The following is a 22327-nucleotide window of genomic DNA, read 5'->3' as shown; positions in this document are numbered from 1 at the left end:
TTAAAACTTTTGTTTGAGAAAAAAAAAAAAAGGTTGCCAAGTATCCTGTAGCCAACCTTCTAAAGAAGTTGAGTGGCTTTCTATTTCAAAGAGAAATTAAGACAGACATCTTACTGTCTGTATTAGAGTATCAACTTTCCTCCTTTTTTATCTCATTTTAGGAACTGATGGGTCCCTTTCCTGTCACATAGAACTTATAGCTCCATCTTGACATTCTTAGATTTCCATAAGGTAGCTTATTGGTTTAGCCCTTTGAGATGGTTCAATGTCATGCTGTTTGATTTTATGAAGTACTGATATAGGAGGTGATCTGAAATGTATGCTTTATCTTTCTTTTTTCTGTCATGCTCAATATGCACTTAAGTATTCTAAGATATACTGTTTGTTTTCTAAGTAGGGGGAGCATGTATTATTAAACATATGTTCCTGTGTATTGAAAGGGTACACATCCATGCCATTTTGTAAGGCTGTATGGTATTGTGCTGTATGGCTCTGATGTCGCCCATAAGCATTCCAGAGCCGTAGTTCTCAAACTGTGATCCGGGGACTCTGGAGGTCCCTGCCTGAGATCCTGTAATTCGGTCTCCAGGGCAAAATTATTTTTCTAATAACACGAGGATGTCGTGCCTTTGCCATTATCCTTCTCTCATGAGTGTGCAGGGGTCCTCCAGAGGCCACCTGAGTTGTGACACTGTAAGAGTGTCAGAGCAGATTAGAGAATCCAACTGTCATCTATTCATCAGACATTAATGAGATTTTTTTCAAATGTGAAATAATGCTACTCTTCTTACTAATTTTTTTTTTTTTTTTTTTTTTTTTTTTTTTTTTTTGCGGTACGCAGGCCTCTCACTGTTGTGTTCTCTCCCGTTGTGGAGCACAGGCTCCGGACACGCAGGCTCAGCGGCAATGGCTCACGGGCCCAGGCGCTCTGCGGCACGTGGGATCTTCCTGGACCGGGGCATGAACCCGTGTCCCCTGCATCGGCAGGCAGACTCTCAACCACTGCACCACCAGGGAAGCCCAATATTTTGTTTTTAAAAACAGTTATTCTTCGGGCCTCCCTGGTGGCGCAGTGGTTGAGAGTCCGCCTGCCGATGCAGGGGATACGGGTTCGTGCCCTGGTCTGGGAGGATCCCATATGCCGCGGAGCGGCTGGGCCCGTGAGCCGTGGCCGCTGGGCCTGTGCGTCCGGAGCCTGTGCTCCGCAACGGGAGAGGCCACAACAGTGAGAGGCCCGCATACCACAAAAAGAAAAAAAAAAAAAAAAAAAAAAACAGTTATTCTTCATAAAATATATCTACCATGTTATTTTTAAAAAAGAATTAATAAATATCTCTTAAATATCACTGTTTTATTTTCTAATATGGTAAGTATTGGTAGATAGAAGCCACAAAAGCAAAAGTAGCTTGAGATCCTCAATAATTTTTACAAGGGTGTTAAGGGGAGGCGATGGGGCTCTGAGATGAAAACAGTTCGCAAAACTCTGGTCCAGGGCACTTACGCGGTTTCCAGTTTGGGGCTCCTCTACTGCACGGTTTCAGTTTACATGAAAATGTGGATATTTGTAATTGTGATCTGTGTGTGAAAATGTATCTAGATAACCAATTTTGTTCCAAGTCCAAATTAGTCCCCTACTTTGGAAGAAGTATTTAGCCACTCAAAACTCAACCTCAGAGCCTGGAAGAGAGTTATCCCCACTAGCAAAACAGGTCTTAGTATTTGTTTATTTGGGCTACTTAAAATACTGAATACTGCACTAAAAGTTCTTATACATTTAAAACTCTGTTCTTATAAACTGAGATCTTAGTTTTGGATTCAAGAAGCAGATTCCTTTGGATCAGGGCTTATATTGTCAAAGCAATTCAAGTCATTAAAAGTCTCTGAATTTGGGCCAGGTGCCCCATCCACTGTCAAAGGAAACTGTGCGGGCACCACGGTCATCAGAGACCCTGGTCTGTGGGCCCGTTTGTAACTTAAATAGGGCTGTGGAAACACCTTTTCAACTTGACCCATTTTGGATTTTGGTACAAAAGGCTTCTGTTATTACAGCCATTAGTATGTGTCAGTGACGTATAATGGATTTGAATTTGCCCAGGTTAGGATTTAGGACTCTTACATTTCAAAACAGGAAAAAGGTTCTGTTGATATTTTCACACACTAATACCTATAATCGAAACCTAAGGTTTTATTTAAGCAGTAGTTATCTTTCAAAAATAGAAGCATAATAGATACCACTCTAATTCACAAATCAGCTAATGTTTCCCTCAGAGTGGAAAGCCACAGTTCACTCTATGTATCTGTCACTGTGCCGCCATCAGGCCTCACCAAGTGCTGACATGTCCAGTCCTAATGACAAATGTCATCTGCATACATGGTCTCCATTTAGACCCGAGAATCTCAATATTGGGAGTTGGGGGCAGAGGTAGTCTGTGTGCTTTGGAAAAGCATGTTCAGTATTTTAGTTGTGTGTGGTTTTTTGGGTTTTTTTTAAATAATATTTAATTTTATAATTCAAAGAACAGATTAGAGAAAGTGAGATTTACTGACAGGGATCTTGTACTTACAATGACAGATTTTTACTCTCTTATAAAATCCCTTCCTTGCTTCAATCTACCCCCAAAGGGTAGAACCATGGACTGTAAACCCCACAAGAGCAGGAACATGTGTGTGTTTCATGCTGTTTGGGCAATGACCATAATGTGAACCCAGTTAAAATTCACTGGAATAATTATGGATGAAAGAATGAATTTCAAAAACTGAAATATTGTTCTAATTTTCAACAAAGATACCAAAACAATTCTATGGGGGAAAGGTAAGGTGTTTTCAATAAAGCTCTAGAACAACTGGGTATCGTACAGAAAAGAATGACTCTCCACCCCTACCTCACACCATACACAAAAGTAGTTGTAGGTGGATCACAGATCTTGAGATGAAAGCTAACACTACAAAGCTCCCTGAAGAAACATGACCACGGAGACAAGCAGATTCTGGAGGAAGGGAACCTTGAAGGGAAAATGATAAACCAAACTTGACGACGATCAAAGACTGCACATCAGAGGAAACCACGAACAAAGTGAAAAGGCAACCAGAGACCGGGAGAAAATACTCCCATTGCACACGGCTGACAGAGGACTTGAGTCTACACAATATAAAGAACTCCGACAAATTAACAATGCAGGAAAGCCAGGAGCCCGAGAATTTTCAGACTGAGCACCATCATCTGTCCAGGGAAGCAGAGTCACAGCAGCCAGGAGGGAGGAAGCCTGGGCTCAGCCAAGCAGCCCTCCTACCTGGCCCCCATAGGAGTGGTGCCCTGTTGGTAAAGGAAATGGCAAGAGGCTTCCAGTTTAACCAGGGAGGCAGAAAAGTAAGTGGGAAATTATAACGGAGCGCGAGACGGCGCAGTGAGAGCCTCGAGGGGGCGTGGCTTAGCACAAGGGCAGCCCTCAAGGTCACACACCTGGTTTCATCTCCTTCCAGTCTTATTTGCATTAGTGCCTCTTCCACATACACACTTGGGTCTCACTTGCCCATCTCTGTTCTATGCAGAGATACACAGCAATGACCACAGCGAGGTCTAGTTAATTCTGTGTAGAACGGACAGGTAGGTGTAACACCCAGAACTTACTTTCAAATGAAAGGAACATTCTTGGAATTTTCTTGTTGATCAGTATTTGGAGTTTGGCTTTTGAAACAAGTTCTCGAGAGTGTTTCATGCTGTTAAGTAGGTAACTGAGTTTCTCTAGCCCTGGAATTTGTCAGACATACACATATAACAATTGCATCAAAAGGAAGCATGTTTCCAGCTTAAAATGAAAACAACAAAAAATAAGTACTGCCTGATGTAGCAATTTTGAAAAAGATCCGTTTCCTTTGTTGAGAATTTCAAGATTACCTTTTTCTCCAAACATATTAAAAGGTAAGGATGGTTGGAATTAAACCGAAGTTAACATTACAAAATACTACTGATAAAAATGGATATTTGAAAAAAAAGAAATCCTAAGCTCTCACTGACACCACTTGCACTAGCGTATGCTGTGTGTGTGTGTGTGTGTGGGTCTGTGTCTGTGTGTGTGGTGTGCATGCATATACAGACCTACCTACCTCTGTGTCCACTTCTGTATCTCTCCCTCGGGTATATGTAATTAAGTTGAAGGTCCTTGTCTTTTTCAAAGATGATTTTACATCAGTTATTTTCCATGAACACATCTGGAGTTTCTTTAAAGCCTGAATTTACTAATGAAAGAAGGATTTGTGCTTTTTCAACATAAATCCATTTTATTTTCTCCAGGCTCCTCCTTCTCTACTCAAAGCTGATGACTTCTTAAACCAAAATGGTTGGTTAGAATCCAATCAAGAATATAAAGGCAACTGAATAAATAAACCCATGAAGTAAGTGTAAAATATTAGTGTCCAGACATCCAAGATGTATGTGGCTACTATGAAACTTCCACAGCTGTACCGGCCTGGAGCCCATGTGGTCCCCCAGATTTAACAGGACCATTACCAGTAAGAGTTTTATTTGCTTAATAAATTACATTCTAAAGCACAATAGCCTAGGTTCATAGCTGTAAAATTGCCAAATATTGTCAATGACCACTCTCTGGTCATAAATAACAAAATAATCTATGACTCATTGGATTTTTGATTCCCAGGGCAATTCTTTCTCACCATTACTCAAAAATGTAAAAAAGTGCCTCTACGTGGCATTTTATGGAGGTTATAAATTACTCAGAGGAGACGACACAGGACAGATTTGTTGGCCAAGTAACAGGAACCAGCCAACCAAGTGTGTAAATTAAAGAGCCAGTGACAAAGAAGAGGGCTAGTGAAAGAATTCTGCAATCCAGGAATAGATCAGGATTAACTACGAAAAGAGAGGAGAGAGTGGGAGGAAAGTGATGCACAAACCACTCCCGGAGCATTTACGCGGCCGCTGGGGGCGAGGTATGAAAATGGTCGGACCATGGCCTCAAAGAACAAAGCTCAGTTATCCTTGAAATACAGTTTATGTTCACAGTCTTAGGGTGGACGTTAAGATCTAACAGGTGCCACAGAGATAAACCTGGGACGGTTATTTTTTTTTTAACTAATATCAATTTTCAAACTGATTCAGTTGATTAATAGTTCTTCCATTTATTCAAAGAACAGATACTGAGCAGGTGCTGTCTGCCCACCCGGAGGCCGGGGGCCGGGGCGCGGACATCAATCAGGCACAGCCCTGCCAGCCTGGAGGCTGGGACGCGGAGCGGCCCCGGCCTGGGATGGTGCAGTCTGAAGGCTCCTAAGCTAACCCAGCCAGAGTGGGAAGGCCAGCTCAGGAGTGGCCGTGCTGGGAGGACCAGTGGGAGGACAGCGGGGAGGCAGGATGGAGACAGTTTTCGGGCAGATGGACCAGAGTACATAAAGGCGGCCTGGAGAGCCTGGTCTGTCCGGGGAACAGACAGGGCGATGAGGGGGAGGGAAGGGGGGCCATCGCAGGGGTCTCCTCTGCCCCAGGGGGTGAGGACAAGGTCAGCTCGGCTTTAGGAAGGTCACTTTCCCTCAGCGCCGTGGCTCAGGGCATCAGGACACTGATGGTCGACGTCAAGCGTTTTTAAACAGAACCATCTTGGAAACTAAAAATTTATCTTGGTGGCAGTTAATTATGAAAACTAGAACAGACTTGGCTGTCTTCTTTTTACACGCACTGAACACGTGAGAGCCCGGTGCTTTTCCTGGGAATCGGAGGTGGCAGCCGCAGCAGGGTGACTCGGGCGGGTGCTGAGATGGGCTGCCTTGTACTGGGCTCACCGGCCCCTCCTTTCTTCGTGGGGCTCTTTCTCCTCGTGTTCTCAGGACAACTGGCAATGGTTTAGGGCAGTCTGACAACGTGAAGTAGAATCTTGTTGATTAGTTTGTCCCACGCTACGAGGACAGAGTCTAAAAGCTTCTTTTAGTCTCTTATGACTTAGAGGGACTGCTATGCTGGGTAAATTCTCAGGCCCACTGAGGCTGAAATGATGAAATAATTCTTTAAAAACTTTCACGTTGTCCGTGAAAATACATCCTGTTTCATAGGAGTCAACCAAGAACAGAGTCCTGAGGTTTTTCTGGTATTCACTATGCAGCTATGAAGTTTGAACTGCTCTGAACAGACATTTGGACCAACAAGTGATGCAAGTTTACTATCAGCTAAGTTTCATTCATCTTTATGTCCCCCACAACTCCCACGGGTATTCTGCACTTGGTAGGTGATTAAATACATCTTGCATAAATGAAAGAAATGCGTGCTGCTTTTAATTATTAGTAGACTATTACATTTTACTATATCTTCAACATATAAAATTTTCTATGTATGATCACTACCAGTATTTTGATTGTACGCAAATTTTTTTAAACTAGAGACCTCCATAATGCTTTGGGGGACTTAATGGCGAAGGAGGCATCTTGCCTCTTGCATGGGAACACCCACAGGCGTGACCTCTGTGCCCTGCTGAAGGGAGCAGTACTGCTCATCCCCCATCGCCGTGGCAGGAGGAGCTCCACCTGTGATAACAGTGACCGCTGGTTTGTAGGCCCATTTCGTTCTCCACCGTTCTCCGAATAAGTTGGATGGTCCATTTTCTTTTTTTTTTTTTTTAGAAACTGTTTATTTTCCGTCCACCTATTTCCATTTTAAGAGTTTGCAGAAGAACAGTTTAAGACCACTCAGTGGCTGTTCCTACCCACTCAGGGGCCTGAACAGTGGCAGCTGCAGACCAGTGTTCAGTGGCAGGCCGAGCACTCCAGTCTCCAGCGGGGAACCACTGAACAGGCATGGGGGCACCTGCACGCCTTCGGGCCAGTCCGCCACCTCCGGCTGAGCAGCAGGGAACTCAGGAGGTCGGCGGTCCCTTCACCCTGGAGCTCCTCCTCGGCCACAGGCTCCTCAGCTGCCACCTGCTCGTCCTTCTCAACCTCTTCAGGGCCTCTGCAGAAGCAGAGGTCAGGCGTGACCTCCCAGGGGTGTTCACGGGAGATGGTGCCACGCGTGCGCAGAACTTCCCGGGCAAGCATCCACCACATCAGACCCCCTGAGTGAGCTCCCCTGTCGTTGAACGGGATGGCAATGTCCACACAGCACAGACGAGAGTCTGTGTCACAACAGTAGGCAGGTTAGCATAAGAGGCCTCTGTGAGAGGCAGGTGGTCAGCCCTGGGATCAGTAGCCACCGGAAGTCTTGGCTCCCGGAAGGCTGCCTGGATCTGGTTAGTGAAGGTCCCAGGAGTGAAGCGGCCAGAGACAGAAGTGGCTCCAGCGGCAGCAGCAAACTTCAGCCCAGCTCGCTGGCCAGTCCTCCTGGAGGATACGACACGGACACCAGCTGGGTTTTCAATGGCAACCGTGGCATGAGCTGCCAACAGAAGCTTCTCTCAGGTTCTCTTCAGATTTATGATGCAGATGCCATCACTGTTCCTTTTGTAGACGTGCTGTTCCATTTGGAAGTCAAGGTTGGTGCCACCTAAGTGGGTTCCTGCTGCAAGGAATGTGAGGACATCCTCCTCCTTCATTCGCAGGACATCAAGGGCTCCGGACATTGTGAGAGCTTCCCTTTAAGTTACAACAGGAATCCAGAACAACGCCGTACGGACCGCTGCCTGACTGGCGCGGAAAGAAGCTCGATGGTCCTTTAAAACAAGGACTATGTTCACATAATCCTCTTTCAACACCTAACACAAATCCACTGAAATTAAATACCCAATTTTAAAATGTTTTGCGTCCATAATTTTAGAATTAGAAGCTCTGGTGTTCATTCATCTTATTCATCTAACTAATGTTTACTGAGCAGCTACTATGCTCCTGGTACAGCGCTGGATATATAAAAATAATGACACCTCCTTACTGTCACGGAAATCACAGTCAAGGAGGAGAAGGGAATTAGGGTTAAGAGATGGGAAATGCTAAAATACAGCTCTGTATACAATGCCACAGGAGCACAGTGGAGGGAGGAGCTGTTCTGCATGGGATGAAAGCTGGGCTGGAGCAATGCTTACAGAGGTCAGACCTCAGGTGAGGACCCAGTAGGATGCAGGCAGCTCACAGCCCAAGAGAGGCTGTGTAGCCTGGGCCAGGTGACGGGAAGAGCAGGGTCACAGGCCTGGCTGCGTGGGCTGTGGGATGCCTGGCTCTCCCGGCCACTCATGTGAAGAGCTCACGAAAGGGAGGCCGAAGGCAGCAAACGGGGACCAGGTGAATCTTACTGAGGACTGTAGACTTTCGGTAGCTCAGGTTGCATTGAGAGATGCAGAGGGAACCAGAGGTTCCCAGTGGAGCAGCTGTAGGATCTTCCAGGAAATTCAGGAGGAGGATGTGCGGGAGGCGAAGAAGAAAAGGGAAGGGCAGGGGGAGAGGGAAAGGAGGATGAGGAGTGAGGGGAGGACACAGAGGGGAAGGAAGGGGGGAGAGGGAGGGGGAGGGGAGAGGGAGGGGGAGGGGAAGGGAGGGGGAGGGAGGGGGAGGGAGGGGGAGGGGGAGGGAGGGGGAGGGAGGGGGAGGGAGGGGGAGGGGAAGGGAGGGGAAGGGAGGGGAAGGGAGGGGAAGGGAGGGGAAGGGAGGGGGAGGGAAATTATTTTAGGAACGACTATTCCTAAGTCATTCCTATTTTCATCTGATTTATGAAAAAGAAGGAATTCTTATGGGCTTCCATTTTCATCTGAAAACTTTACATGATGTCCCAGGAGACAGAGGGAATCATAAAATCCCTAAAGAGGTGCCTTGGGGGTAATTAGTTCTAGATAGCTAATAATGGATGGTTGAGAAAACAGAGAAAGCTCCAGAGCTTTTAATAAGAGCATCTTTCCAAGGATTACAACATCCCCACGAGACCCTTAAGAGCTTCAAGTGTAAGAGAAAAAGCAATTCACTGGCCTTCCTTTAGAAAAGAAGTCTGTACTAACTTATGCTCTTCAAATATGATTTAAAGCAAAAACTTCTTAAATATGTTTCTTAGCACAGTCAACTAAACATAGAATTGTCCCATCCTAGTGTTCTCTAGTTGGAAACTGAAATATTGGGGGAAAGTCACGGAATAAACTCCACCCATTGTTTAATACAATTAGTAATACTTGGTTTCATACAAAGAAATGTAGGGACTGGAGTATAAACCATACTTGCTTCTTGCGAGCACATTTTGAAAATCTGGCGTCACAAACATGGTGCATTGGTGCAGCTCCTGGCTCCGGGGCGATCTGAAGCCTGTCCCCCTTCTCGTGTTTCCATTTTCATGTCAGCAGATCTCACCTGTTGATAAGAACTAATACTGACCACAGAATTTTAAACCCAATCAGAATATCAGTTCCAGGGTAAGAGTCTGACTAAATCTACCTTGGCTACCAAGAGCTTCCAGCTCCCCAGGCCGGAGGTTTCATTCCCTTCCTCACAGAGACAGGAATCTTCTCACAAAGGATAAGAACCTACTTCCAAAGGACCATGGCTAGAAGGGCTTTTTCTTCCTTCTAAAAGAAGGGTAACTTTTGGGACCAGAAAGACTATCAGAACTTTATGACAAGTCTTGCAATGTTTTCAACATTAAGACCCAAGATAACGGTACCTGGGAAAAAAAAGTGCAGCTGCCTTTGGAACATTCAGGGACCACCCAGGCTGCTCTCTCAAAGTCTGTCCATGTGCCACAGGGCTATTATGAAGACTTAAATGGTGTAAGACTCAACAATATAAAAGCTACTTAATGTCTATAGTTTTAAAGAACTCTCAAGTGGAAGATGAGCAGATTTAACTTGAAGGTATTTAATGTTTTCACCAAGAAATCTGTGTGTGTGTGTGTGTGTGTGTGTGTGTGTATTTCAAAGTTCACATATTGAAACAGTTCTGCTTTATAATTAGAATTATAATTCTAAATTTCATTATACAGAACCCATTAAACAACTGGTATTTATTTTATGATTTTGTAAAATTTCTTGACATTTCAGTTTCTGGATATTTCAGTTTCCAATGAAAAATGATAGGATGAACAGTTCTGTGTTTAGTTGACTTGTACTAAGAAAAAGAAAGGTGTTTATTTTAAATCAAATGTGAAAAAACGAGTCACATTTGGGGACAATAGGACACATTCAATAAAACATCATAAATTCTAAGACAAAACATACGTGATCATGCTACGAAACACCCGTCTGCAAGATGAAATGAATTCTGCTGTGGGTTAGACCCCCCCCAAGTGTGTACTACATCTCTTTCAACATAAAGAGCTGGGACTTGCTCTATCTTGAAATGCTTTAGGATCATTTAAGACATTTTTCCCCACTGCATATACTGCCTGCAGTAAAAAAGCAAGTCATCTAGTTAAAAATTTCCACAATTCACCTCAGGTTTGAGGCATGTTTAGAGTGTTAGTCCACCCATAAATAAGATGTTTAACCCACCAAGTGATCATGTGCAAATATAGACAGAAAAAGTGATATTTTCACAAAGTAAACATTAGATAACTATTTTTGGGAAAAAAAGTTATGGTAGAAAATCTCAGTGCCTTTGTTTTTGCTATTAAATTCTCAAAGGAGGCCACTCGTGGTCTGGACTTATTGATCACACGTGAGAAGGAACCTGGACAGAGGTGGCAGCCCTGCCCCCGGGCTCGAGAGGGGACATTCACTCCACTCGGTGAGTAACACCAGGGAATAATCCATTTCTTGGAAAACTAGGAGTAAATCAGCCTGAATTTTTGTTTGTTTTTCTCCTTTGTGATGACTCACATGCTTTGAACCCTGCTTTATTAAAAAGAGTCAGTAAGTTGCTCAAGTGAGATTTAAAAAAATAAACCCACTCCCATTCATACAAGGTAAGGAACAAGCCTTTCGATTCCTTTCTTTCCTTCTTTCCTTTCTTTCTTTCCTTTCTTTCTTTTTCTTCATCTTTCTTTCTTTCCTCCCTTCCTCCCTTCCTTCCTTTTCTTTTTCTTTCTTTCTTTCTTCCTTTCCTTTTTTCTTTCCAATGAAAGAGAACAGGAGCAGTAAAAGGCCAGGATGCGTGTGCAGATAACTTCCTATTTAGTTATTCAGCTCTTTGGATGGCCCCTTATTCTGATGTCCTCTCTCGCTTTTACTCTTGCAAATTTCACTCACGAGAAAATCCAGACTGGTAGAATATTGCAAAGCAGAGAGAAAAAGGAAGCACTTCAACTGGTAAAAGCAGTCTGTATGATACAATACATTTCTGATCTCTGATATGTGGTGTCTGCTAGTAACACCTCTGTCTGCAAAGGAGAAGTCGCTGAGCAGAGGGCCCGCTGCCCCACGGGTATGGGCGCTGAGCTGAGCGGAGGCCTGGCCTCCATAGGACCCTGACCCTGACCTGACCGGTGAGGTGGCCAGGCAGGGCTGGCACTAGCAGAGAAGTAATCACTTACTCCCTGATCCTAACCCATCCCATAGTTCCGAGCACCTACCGTGTGCTCAGCTATGTTCTCGGCGGCATTTACAGGAATTCTGCCACATATGTTAGCAGCTTTAATCATCTCCACTCATTGCTACCATCTTAACAGAAATGGTATTTTTATGACGTCCTTCTAGATGAGGAAAGTGAGGTCCAAAGAGCTTATTTAGCTGTCCTAAATTGCATCAACTAAGGACCAGGCTAGGGCTGCATCTCAGTTCTGTCTCATTTCAAAGCTCAGGAACTCCTAATGGCAATATTACAGGGATTCCACAAAGTATCACTGTTAGATTTATTCAGGTACATTAACCCTCTTCTAAAATACAGGTATCCGGGACTTCTCTGGTGGTGCAGTGGTTAAGAATCCGCCAGCCAATGCAGGGGACACGGATTCAAGCCCTGATCTGGGAAGATCCCACATGCTGCAGAGCAACTAAGCCCGTGCGCCACAACTACTGAGCCTGCACTCTAGAGCCCACGAGCCACAACTACTGAGCCCACGTGCCACAACTCTGAGCCCGCACACCTAGAGCCCGTGCTCCACAACAAGAGAAGCCACCACAATGAGAAGCCTGCACACCGCAATGGAGAGTAGCCTCTGCTCGCCACAACTAGAGAAAGCCTGTGCGCAGCAACGAAGACCCAACGCAGCCAAAAAAATTAATTAATTAATTAATTAATTAATTAAAAAAATAAAAGACCCCCCCCAAAATACAGGTATCCAGAGAGGGAGGATGTCAGAGTGCTATTGGTAATTCAAAACATCTGGCTGTGTTTTCTACTTTTTTTTTATAACTTCTAATAGAAAAGTAATACATTCTCATTGTAACAAATCAAAGAACACAGAAGTATATGAAGACTTTCTCCACCTCTTTCAAACAAAGTTGAATTCAACCCATTGACCAAGTTCAAAGTTTGGCACTTTTCTTTTCATACCGTTTTCTCTGCTCATGCTAACTGCAGCAAATAGATACACACCGACACTTTTCTTTTTTTTTTTTTTTTAAGTTGTGGCAGCTTTTCTTTTTGTCTTTTGACCACAGGACGCTGCTTCCATGGGAGTTTCAATGGAGGAGTGGCAATAGGGTTTCGTGAGACCAGGGAAACTGCCCGAGGAAAGCAGGTCTGGTAAGATTATCAGAGTCACCAAGAGAGTCATTAAGAGAACATCCTTCTCCTTCCTTCTGGAGCAGGATCTAGAAAGCCAGTCACTAGTGAATTAGCCATGACCGCACTTAAGAGCAGCAGCAGGGCTATATACACGCTGGTGTCCACACACACCTATGTCATCCACCACTGCCCTGCACACACACACACACACACACACACACGATGCTGCTGACGGCCTGCGATCTGCAACATGCCTTCCTGTTCCAGCACCAATGGGTCTGCATTTTCTTTCAACTTGGCAAGGTTAAAAAACAGACTCGTCATAAGTGTGTAATGTCTTGAACCAAAATAGACTTCCTTAATGATTTGTTTTCTCCAATTTCACCACAAAATGTAATGCAGCCAACAAAAGAACTATTCTTCCCCGCGTATAATAACATGTTATTCAACAATCATGTAAGAAAGCCTATACATGAGACTGCCAAGGATCTGAAATGGAGTTTCTAACTAAAATGTTTGGGAAGAAATCTTTTTTTTAATTTTTCAAGTCTCACTCCAAGGCTTTGAGTGAAGTGATATAAATATCTAGGAATATACAGTTTTGCTTTACTACTGCAATGTGTTTACAGAAGTAGTTATGGCTTACTTTATAACATGGGCCACTGAAAACATCAACCATAAAAACATATACAAATACAAACAAGTTCTCAGCAGGCCATTTACTTTGTAGCAGAACCAAGCACATTAACTGCTTCTGTCCTTGTGAGGGCAGACAGCTCCCCGTGAGGCTGCCTTGGGAGTACCGCTCGGCTTTCTGGGGAGCTCACAGCCTGCAGGCCATTCGCTGGGCGAAGAGAAGGGGGAGGGGAAAGGCCTGGTGGATCCTAAAGGAGGTTATAATAAAATGAAGTCACAGGTTTCTTCCTTTTTTTTTTTAAGGAGAATACAAAAGAGAGAAAAATTATAATGCCGTAAAGAGCTAAGAAAAAGGGGAAAAAGTGAAATCACTTTATTAAGTTTCCTGAAATATATAGTTGGTCTTAAAATATGCCTCCTAGTCACTAGCCCAACAGAGAACTACAGAAGACGGGAAAACGTAAAATCCCCATCTGAATGCACGTTAATGCAAATTCATGGTATAAATATGACAAATGGATAACAATATTACCAAAAATCTTCTGGATCTGTTACATTTCTGGGAAACTTAACTGAGTATATGAAAATGTATTAGCCAAGAGAAAGTAGAGCTAATGAATTTTAAAAACTAGAATATCAAGGACAGATTACTGTAATGACTTAACTTTGAAATGACTCAAAGTTAGGGTTTCTCTAAGTGAAAGTTTTCTCCCAAGTGAGAGAAGAAATGCTACCTGGGTGGTGGTGGTGGTGGGGAAATAGTACAAGCACACACACGCATACACACACACATATACCCACAGACACACATAGATACACACATGCACACACATATACCCATAGACACACACACATGCACACACATATACACACACATAAACACACACATATACCCATAGACACACATATACACATACATATATACACAAACATATACCCAGACACACACACATGCACACACATATACACATACATATATACACACACATATACCCATACACACACACACATGCACACACATATACACATCCATATATACACACATGTACCCAGACACACATAGATACACACACATATATACCCACATATATAAACACATGCATACACACTCTATACACACATATACACAGATATACCCACATATACAAACACATGCACACACTCTATACACACACATACACATGCACATACACACATATACACATACATACATACATATACCAATACACACATACACACACATATACACATACATATATACACACATATATACCAACAGACACACACACGCACATACACAGACATACCCACATACACACACACACTCTATACACACATATGCACACACACATACACACATGCACACACTTACACATATGCACACACATATACACACACAAATACCAATAGACACACATAGATCCACACACACATATACATAGACATACCCACATATATAAACAAATGCATACACACACTATGCACACACATATAAACACGCATATACACACATATACACACATGCACACGCATATACCCACATATATAAACACATGCACACACACACTGTATACACATACACATGCATAGACACACATACACACACGTATATACACATGCACACACATATATACAAATGTATACACATACACACCCATATGTACACACACACGTATACCCATAGACACACAGATACACACACATATATACCCCCATATATAAACACATGCATACCCACACTCTATACCCACACATATACACATGCATAGACACACATATACACACGTATATATATACACACACATGCATATATGCACACACATATACACATGCATATATACAAATGTGTACACATACATATATACACACACACATATACACACAGATATACGTACACACGTATTGTATATATATATATGTAATACACAGGTGTATATACACACATATGCCCGTACACATATATATACACACATATTCACATCATGTATGTAGCACGCACATATACATAAACACTAGATTATAAAAATCAGTGCACTCTGCGTTTTAGATTTCGGTGGGGAGCCTGGGTTTAAATCCCAGATCTACTATTTGCCCCCCTTGGGATCCTGGGTGAGCCATTTCACCCTCCTCTGCCTCAGACTAAGGAGAGCACCACTCACCCACAGGGCTACTGAGAGACATAAAAAGTGAACACAGGCAAGGCCCAGGTGTCCTACCATGTCCGTAGCAGGTGCTTGTGCTAATAAACTCAAGAGAGGGCTAAACTCAATGGGCTTCAGCATTTCTTGCGGAAACTACTGGCTGTAACTTGTCACATCAGGAAAGCTTCATGGAAGAGGCCTGTTCATCGAAGGATACTTCTTTCTAGCCGTTTAAAAATCTGCATGTTGGGTCAGCTTTCTCCACCAAGACAAGAAGATGACAGGCAGAAGCTGCGGGGCTCAGGCTAACCTCACTGCTCCCTTGGGATCATGAAAACCTACAGGAGAGTGACATGGTGCATGCGGGCAATCTTCCTGCTCGGCAGAAACTACGCCTGCAATCTAGTGTTTCCTCTGGCGACCTGCACAACAATAACTACGTACATCAGACAAAAACTTCCGTCTGGTACTAATATAAAATCCCTCTGACAATATAACCATTATTTAACGAAACTGTGTATTTCCTAATCTGTTGTTATCGTTTATAAGCTATCTTGACTCAGCAGTAATGAAATGAGACTCACATGCTCGAAAACATATTTAGCATAAATTTTAAGTGGGGAGAAAGAACTCAGGGTGATATTTGCTATTCATGCATTACTGAAAGATGTATGAACTTTATTATGAAAAAATAAAAGGTGGATAAAGAATCCCTTGGTAATAAAAATGTACACATAGAAAGTATTGGATTTCACAATCAAAATCCAATGAAAAATTTTCCCCCTTTGGCAGTCAAACAAAAATTCCAGGAAAATAGTTTAAACTCCCTTCACAAAGTTCAAATGTAGCTATTGGTTATTAACTTGCTAATGTAAGGGATATTTTGGAATAGATACCTGACCAATAATTGCTTATATGCCCTATAAAGTTTAGAATTTTTTTTGCATTAAATATATTTAATATGCAATTATTATAACAGTCCAACATCTATTTACTGTACATAATTCTATTCAGATGTATTATAATCTCCTAGAATTCTGCATATTTAAATTTTAAGGTAAACCATTCACACAGAGGGATAAGAGGTGCTCATAATTATTTTTAAGAGAGAAGAATGTTTTAAAGAAGCGGAAAACAACGTATACATTGAAGAATACGTTCATTTAGTTTCTAAAATTCTGATAAGCACTGTAATTTACACGATGCTCTGTAACATAAAGTCTCAGTTTTAAAAAACTATCACGCATGTGCCTAAATTCATCTTTTACAGATTCAAAGTATCAAGGAGGATTTCAAGCCTGTAAGCCTGAAGAACACTCTGGCTGGTCACTAAGCTGCTCAGCACACGTGGGTGAGGGCCTCAGCTGGGGACCTGGCCCTGGGATCCTAGCTCAGACCCCACGGTCATTAAGTTGCTTTGTGATTTCAGTGAAGTCCCAGAGCCATAGCTTCCAAATAGGAATTTACCAGAACAGTCATGGAAAGTACTGGCAGAATGGTCCTCCTGTGTCTTCTGTACGTAGGCTCTGCACATGGACACACATATTACACCCAATTACAGCATCCCAGAGTGAGGGGGAGTCTAGAGAGAGGCAATTATTACAGCAAACGAGACAGGAAACATCCTCTTTCATCGCTCAAGGAAACAGAAATTGTTCCTTGTCTCCCAGCAGACATGGGGAAACTCTCTGTAGCATTTCAGCAGTTAGTGGGTCTCCCCGGAGGTGTGGAGAAGGCCACGTTAAATCTTGCTGAGCTGGCAGCCCTTGGGGCTCCTTCTTAGTGGGGCTGCCAGGAGCCACTGCCGGGGGACGGGCCAGGGACAGGATGGGACAGTGGCCTGGGGCGGGCCCTTCCCGGAGTGTGCCTGGCAAGGGCAGGACGGGCGGGGGAGAACGGGGGGCGGGTGGGGGGGGGACTGACGTTTCTTTGGTAATAAAAATGCAATTTATATAAACTATAGGAGACTTGGTGGGAAAGTAAAGGAGGTAATTGTCCGCATTCCAAACGTTTTGATACATAAACTGTGTAACCATCACTCAGGAGCAGCGCAGCTGCTAACAATTTCTTTTTTTTTTTTTTTTTTCCCCAGGATAGAATTCATGCTGAAGCCAAGAGATGTTTCTCTAGTGAATGATATTTTGAAACTCGGGTCAAAACAGAACTGTGACATAATAAATTTTTAAGAAGTCAGGAAAGCTTGTAGTCTGAAATGTGAAGGAAGCCCCAGTTTTTACCCCAATTAGGAAGGACCCTGTCTCAGCGCCCAGGACAGCGCGGGCTCAGTCCGGAGGGAGGGGCTGCTCCCTGCACACATCTGTTTCCAGCGCGAGGCTGGTATGCAAACTATTGTCCATTGGAAGTGTGTGGGGTAACGTCTGCCAGGGTTAAAGGCTGGGTCAATCTGATCAAGAAGCTAAAATTAGCTTCTGTGTGTTTTCCTGAAAAGAAAAAAAAAAATACTGTAAAGCTCTTTGTTTTCCTTCAAGGGCTGTTCTCAGATTTCAGTTTCTGGTGTGTAAACTACCAGGAAACAGACGGCTCTGACAAGTGACTTCTTGTTTGCTGCCTTATGCGTTATGAAACCCTGTGACAGGTTACCTGAGCTGAAGGACGCTTGCAAAAAGTAAGCCTTCCGACCCAATTCACATTTTCCCATTTAAAAGTATTAGTGTTATGAAATTATTCAAAGTGAATGCATTTGGAAATTCAAAACCAGAACTATATTTTAAAATATGTGATGGTTTGGCAAAGCCCAAACATATTAAGAAACTCATCATTCTGAGAAGTATTGGGGTGAGTTCTAGGTCACAGATTACTGGTAGTCTTGACAGTGCTCTGATTATTTTCATAGGAAGTGAGTTCCTTAAGACAAAAAAGAGGGGGAAACATTCACATCAGAACCCCATGCCAGCAATAATTTGACAAACTCAAAGAGCAGAAAGGAATCATAGAGACAAAACAGGCAGTCATGAGATAACTCAAGAAAAATATCAATATGCTTTTAGGCTTAATAGTTAATGTTCACATACATGGGAGACAGGAAAAAAGGAGAAAGAGAATTCTTGGTTATGTTTCAGACTTTGTGATGAAGGCAGAAATAAACCAAAAGCAGAAGCATGTCTGAGATTCATTTACACCCTCAGAGATTTGTTTTTTCTTATAATGGGTAAGTTAGATTACAATGATCTATTTTTGCTTCAGCAAAATATCTCTTTAATATTTTAACTACTTAAGTATTATTAATTAAAAAATAATACAATGAAATGTGATTTTAAAAAGAGCTATAATGTAACCAGTATTTTTGGGTGTATGTGTTTTACTACAGTTAAACACTTTCCTGATAAAGCGACGTCTGAGAGAAGACATAAACAGCTTTTCCCCCAAACACAAAATGTTATAAAAAATACCTCAACCAACATGAAAATACTTTGTATTTGGGTCATTTACACCACAGGATTTCCTTTTTTCTAAACATCCTCTCAATTTCAGTGACTCTTTAAATTTAGAGCTCATTAAAAAGATTTGGATGGCATACCAGAAGTATGTAAAATATCTGGCAAAACTCACTTATATATAAAATTTACTTATTTGTAAAATATATATAAAATTACCTAATTTTTATATTTAAATGCCCTCTAGAACTCTATGTAGAATGACAGGTACCCACTAAATGTTTTATTATTTTTCTTGGGTCAGAAATTACTGGGGAAAACACCCATTATACATTTTGACATTAATAAAATTCTATATTATCCCTATTTTCTCACCACCCACACTTCAGTTTAAAATCAACCCTCTTTTCACAGTTCTGTTTTTTAACGGGAATCGTAATATTAAACTGTACACAATAGCTGTCTGTCGATCCATCAAACCCTGAAGTTTCTGGATAAGCCTTCCTAACTGTATCATCTTAAGCATAGCTGACGCCGCCTGGTCTTCAGGGTCCCTAAGTCATCTCACGGCCTCGCCTTCCGTCTGCTCCACCCCCTGGGGATTCCCCTCCCCCCCCTCACCCCCGGATTTGGCATCTCCTGAAGTTATGACCTGATCTTCCTTCCTTTCCTTTTCCATACTGCTTTTCAGGAAACTCATCACAGATTCGGCTTCAGACAGCCCTGTTTTAGCGAAGGTGCGTGGATGGCCATCGAGGGTGCGTTAGCCTCCGTGATCAGGTTAGGATGTGTGATACAGCGACTCCACGCTGAGGCAAACCCAAGCGCCGCTCCCATGCCAGCACAGCCATGCCCAGCAGCATCGCCAGCGCCTCAAACCCAAGCCCACCTGGTCACCTGCTGTCTCCTGGAAAGCTGCTTCTCCTACGTGCCTCAAGCGCTGATGCTACCAAACCCCGTGCCTCTGAGAACCCCTCCTTCCAACGGTGTCAATTAGCTGCCCATCCAAGACGGCCTGTCGCACGAGCCCGGGGGCTTGCGGGACCCGTCCTCTTCCACTCAAAGGCAGCAACATGCAGGAGGCCCCGGGGCTGCGCCCGCGGCCAAGACAGGAGGCCGAGTTCAACAGCCAGGATGTGAGGATTAAATGGAATAATGTATGTCACACACCTGGTACATTGTAATGCTCAGTCTTTGCAGCTATTATGAGAACATCCTCGCACTGATGTAGTGCTTTTGTTCTCCTCCACCTTCTGCCTTGGACTCTGGGGCTGTGCATTTGCTGCCTTCTCACCTCCTAAACGAGATTTCAGAAGGAGGGGGCAGTCATTATTGCATTAAATCACCTCCAGCACGTAGCACAGTGCCTTACATATCCTAGGTGTTTACTAAATACTTTATTGTCTTTCTGAAGTCACTTTTTCTTGGGCCAGAAATTACAGAGGTGGAGGAGGAAGGAGGGAGGGGAAGCACACAGGATTTTTTTAAACTTGTTTTAAACATCTAAATCCTTTACAGTAAGTCCCCTACATACGAACAAGTTCCATTCCAAGAGCACGTTTGTAAGTCCAATTTGTTCGTAAGTCCAACAAAGTTAGCCTAGGTGCCCAACTAACATAACTGGCTATATGGTACCGTACTATAATAGGCTTATAATACTTCTCACACAAATAATATGTACATAAAAACAAACACAAAAAATTAAAAAAGCATTTTTAATCTTACAGTACAGCACCTTGAAAAGTTCACTAGTACAGTACAACAGCTGGCGTCCAGGGGCTGGCATGCACGTTCGCATGTTTGAAAGTTCACAACTGGAAGGTTCGTATGTAGGGGACGTACTGGGCTTGCTAAGAAACCAATCCCCTGTTAGGAGTCAGCCGCATTCAGGCTGCACTGGGGCACAGCGCCTGAGGATGCAAGACCCACAGCTAAGAACATTCCTGACGAAGTTTAACGTACAGAGTGTCCTTCAAAATATCAGACTCTGTGAGAATATATCTATAGCAGACACAGAAAACTTAAACATGTCACAAAACGTAACTTTAAAAAATGTACTAGACCAAATGTATTACAAAACTTAAGGTTCACAAAATAGCAGACAAATAAATTACAAGTTGGCTTAATTAAGTTATGTTGAATAAGTATAGCCAGTCTAGTTTGAAGAACTAGTTCAAATATCTGCAGTCAGAGGACCGCGGTGTATTTCTCAGCAGAAAGCCTAAGGGGTCTAATGTATATATAGATACAACTTTGTGTGTGTGTGTGTGGTACGCGGGCCTCTCACTGTTGTGGCCTCTCCCGTTGCGGAGCACAGGCTCTGGATACGCAGGCTCAGCGGCCATGGCTCACGGGCCCAGCCGCTCCGCGGCCTGTGGGATCTTCCCGGACTGGGGCACGAACCCGCGTCCCCTGCATCGGCAGGCGGACTCTCAACCACTGCACCACCAGGGAAGCCCGAGATACAACATTTGAATCAGCAAATTGTTTCTGTACAAGTAGAGGCTCCTAAAATTAGGTTAAATGCTTAAAAGTTTGGTGTAGGTAGCATCATTTTCAGTTTGCTTAAACTGTTGATATGCTAAGCAAATCCTTGCTGTAGGTATTGTAAAGGTATAGTTATGAGTCCAAATTGATGAGGCAAGTTAAAACAGCCTGACTTTAATTACACGTACCTGGTTACTTTTCAATTCCGAAATCTTATCAAACATGACCTACGCCCCCTTATGAGCTTCAAATTGCTATGTGAAATTATTTCACGTTAGGAACCCTTGAACAGTGCTGGAGTTAGGGGCACTGTGCCGTCCGACATGCACGTGTACCTTTACAGCTGGCCTTCTGGACCACAGGTACTCTGTACAGGCGGTTCCTCGCCTGCAGGTTCAGTCATCCTTGGATGGAGCAGCACTGGAGTGTTTACGAAGAGACCCGTAGAAGAAGTGGCCGTGGGCTTCCCTGGTGGCGCAGTGGTGGAGAGTCTGCCTGCCGATGCAGGGGACGCGGGTTCGAGCCCTGGGCTGGGAGGATCCCACATGCCCCGGGGCAACTGGGCCCGTGAGCCACAACGACTGAGCCTGCGCGTCTGGAGCCTGTGCTCTGCAACAAGAGAGGCTGCCATAGTGAGAGGCCCGCGCACCGTGATGAAGAGTGGCCCCCGCTTGCCACAACTGGAGAAAGCCCTCTCACAGAAACGAAGACACAACACAGCAAATATAAATTAATTAATTAATAAACTCCTGCCCCCAACATCTTAAAAAAAAAAAAAAAAAAAAAGAAGTGGCCGTTTCGTTCGAGGGTCAACTGCATGTATACAGTGAAGAACGTGTACAACGAGTATTCCTTATAATGTAACAAACAGCTACTGAAGACACAGGAACTTCAAGGCACTACCTCGTATGTTTGGAAAAGAGTCTTAAGGCAGAATCTCTGACTTGAACAATCTGTACATCAGTTTTATTAAGAGATAAGGATTTGTTCCATGGCTTCAACCCCCACTGGCTGAAATGGCTTCCAGGGCATCCAAAGGAACTGCCTCTGTGTTTTCGGCTATTCAGAGACAACCACATGTTCAGGAATTGAGAAAGCCACTGGGCTTGCTCAGGCTAAGACACAGGCTCAGGAAAGACCTGAGAAGACCTTAAT

At 43.4% G+C, this 22327-nt stretch overlaps 1 protein-coding gene and 1 pseudogene across 4 annotated transcripts in view; both read right to left on the bottom strand.

Moving 5' to 3' along the window:
• Nucleotides 1-22327, bottom strand: part of GMDS (GDP-mannose 4,6-dehydratase) — a 494691-nt gene that overhangs the window by 146145 nt on the left and 326219 nt on the right. The gene's annotated exons all lie outside the window — the stretch shown is intronic.
• On the bottom strand, nucleotides 5915-7836 carry LOC308623633 (small ribosomal subunit protein uS2-like; annotated as a pseudogene). Its single transcript has one exon. The product of its transcript is annotated as a small ribosomal subunit protein uS2-like (transcript).

Source organism: Mesoplodon bidens (assembly GCF_964165515.1).
Source record: "Mesoplodon bidens genome assembly, chromosome: 10".
Lineage (NCBI taxonomy): Eukaryota > Metazoa > Chordata > Mammalia > Artiodactyla > Ziphiidae > Mesoplodon > Mesoplodon bidens.
This window is presented reverse-complemented; position numbering and strand designations above follow the sequence as displayed.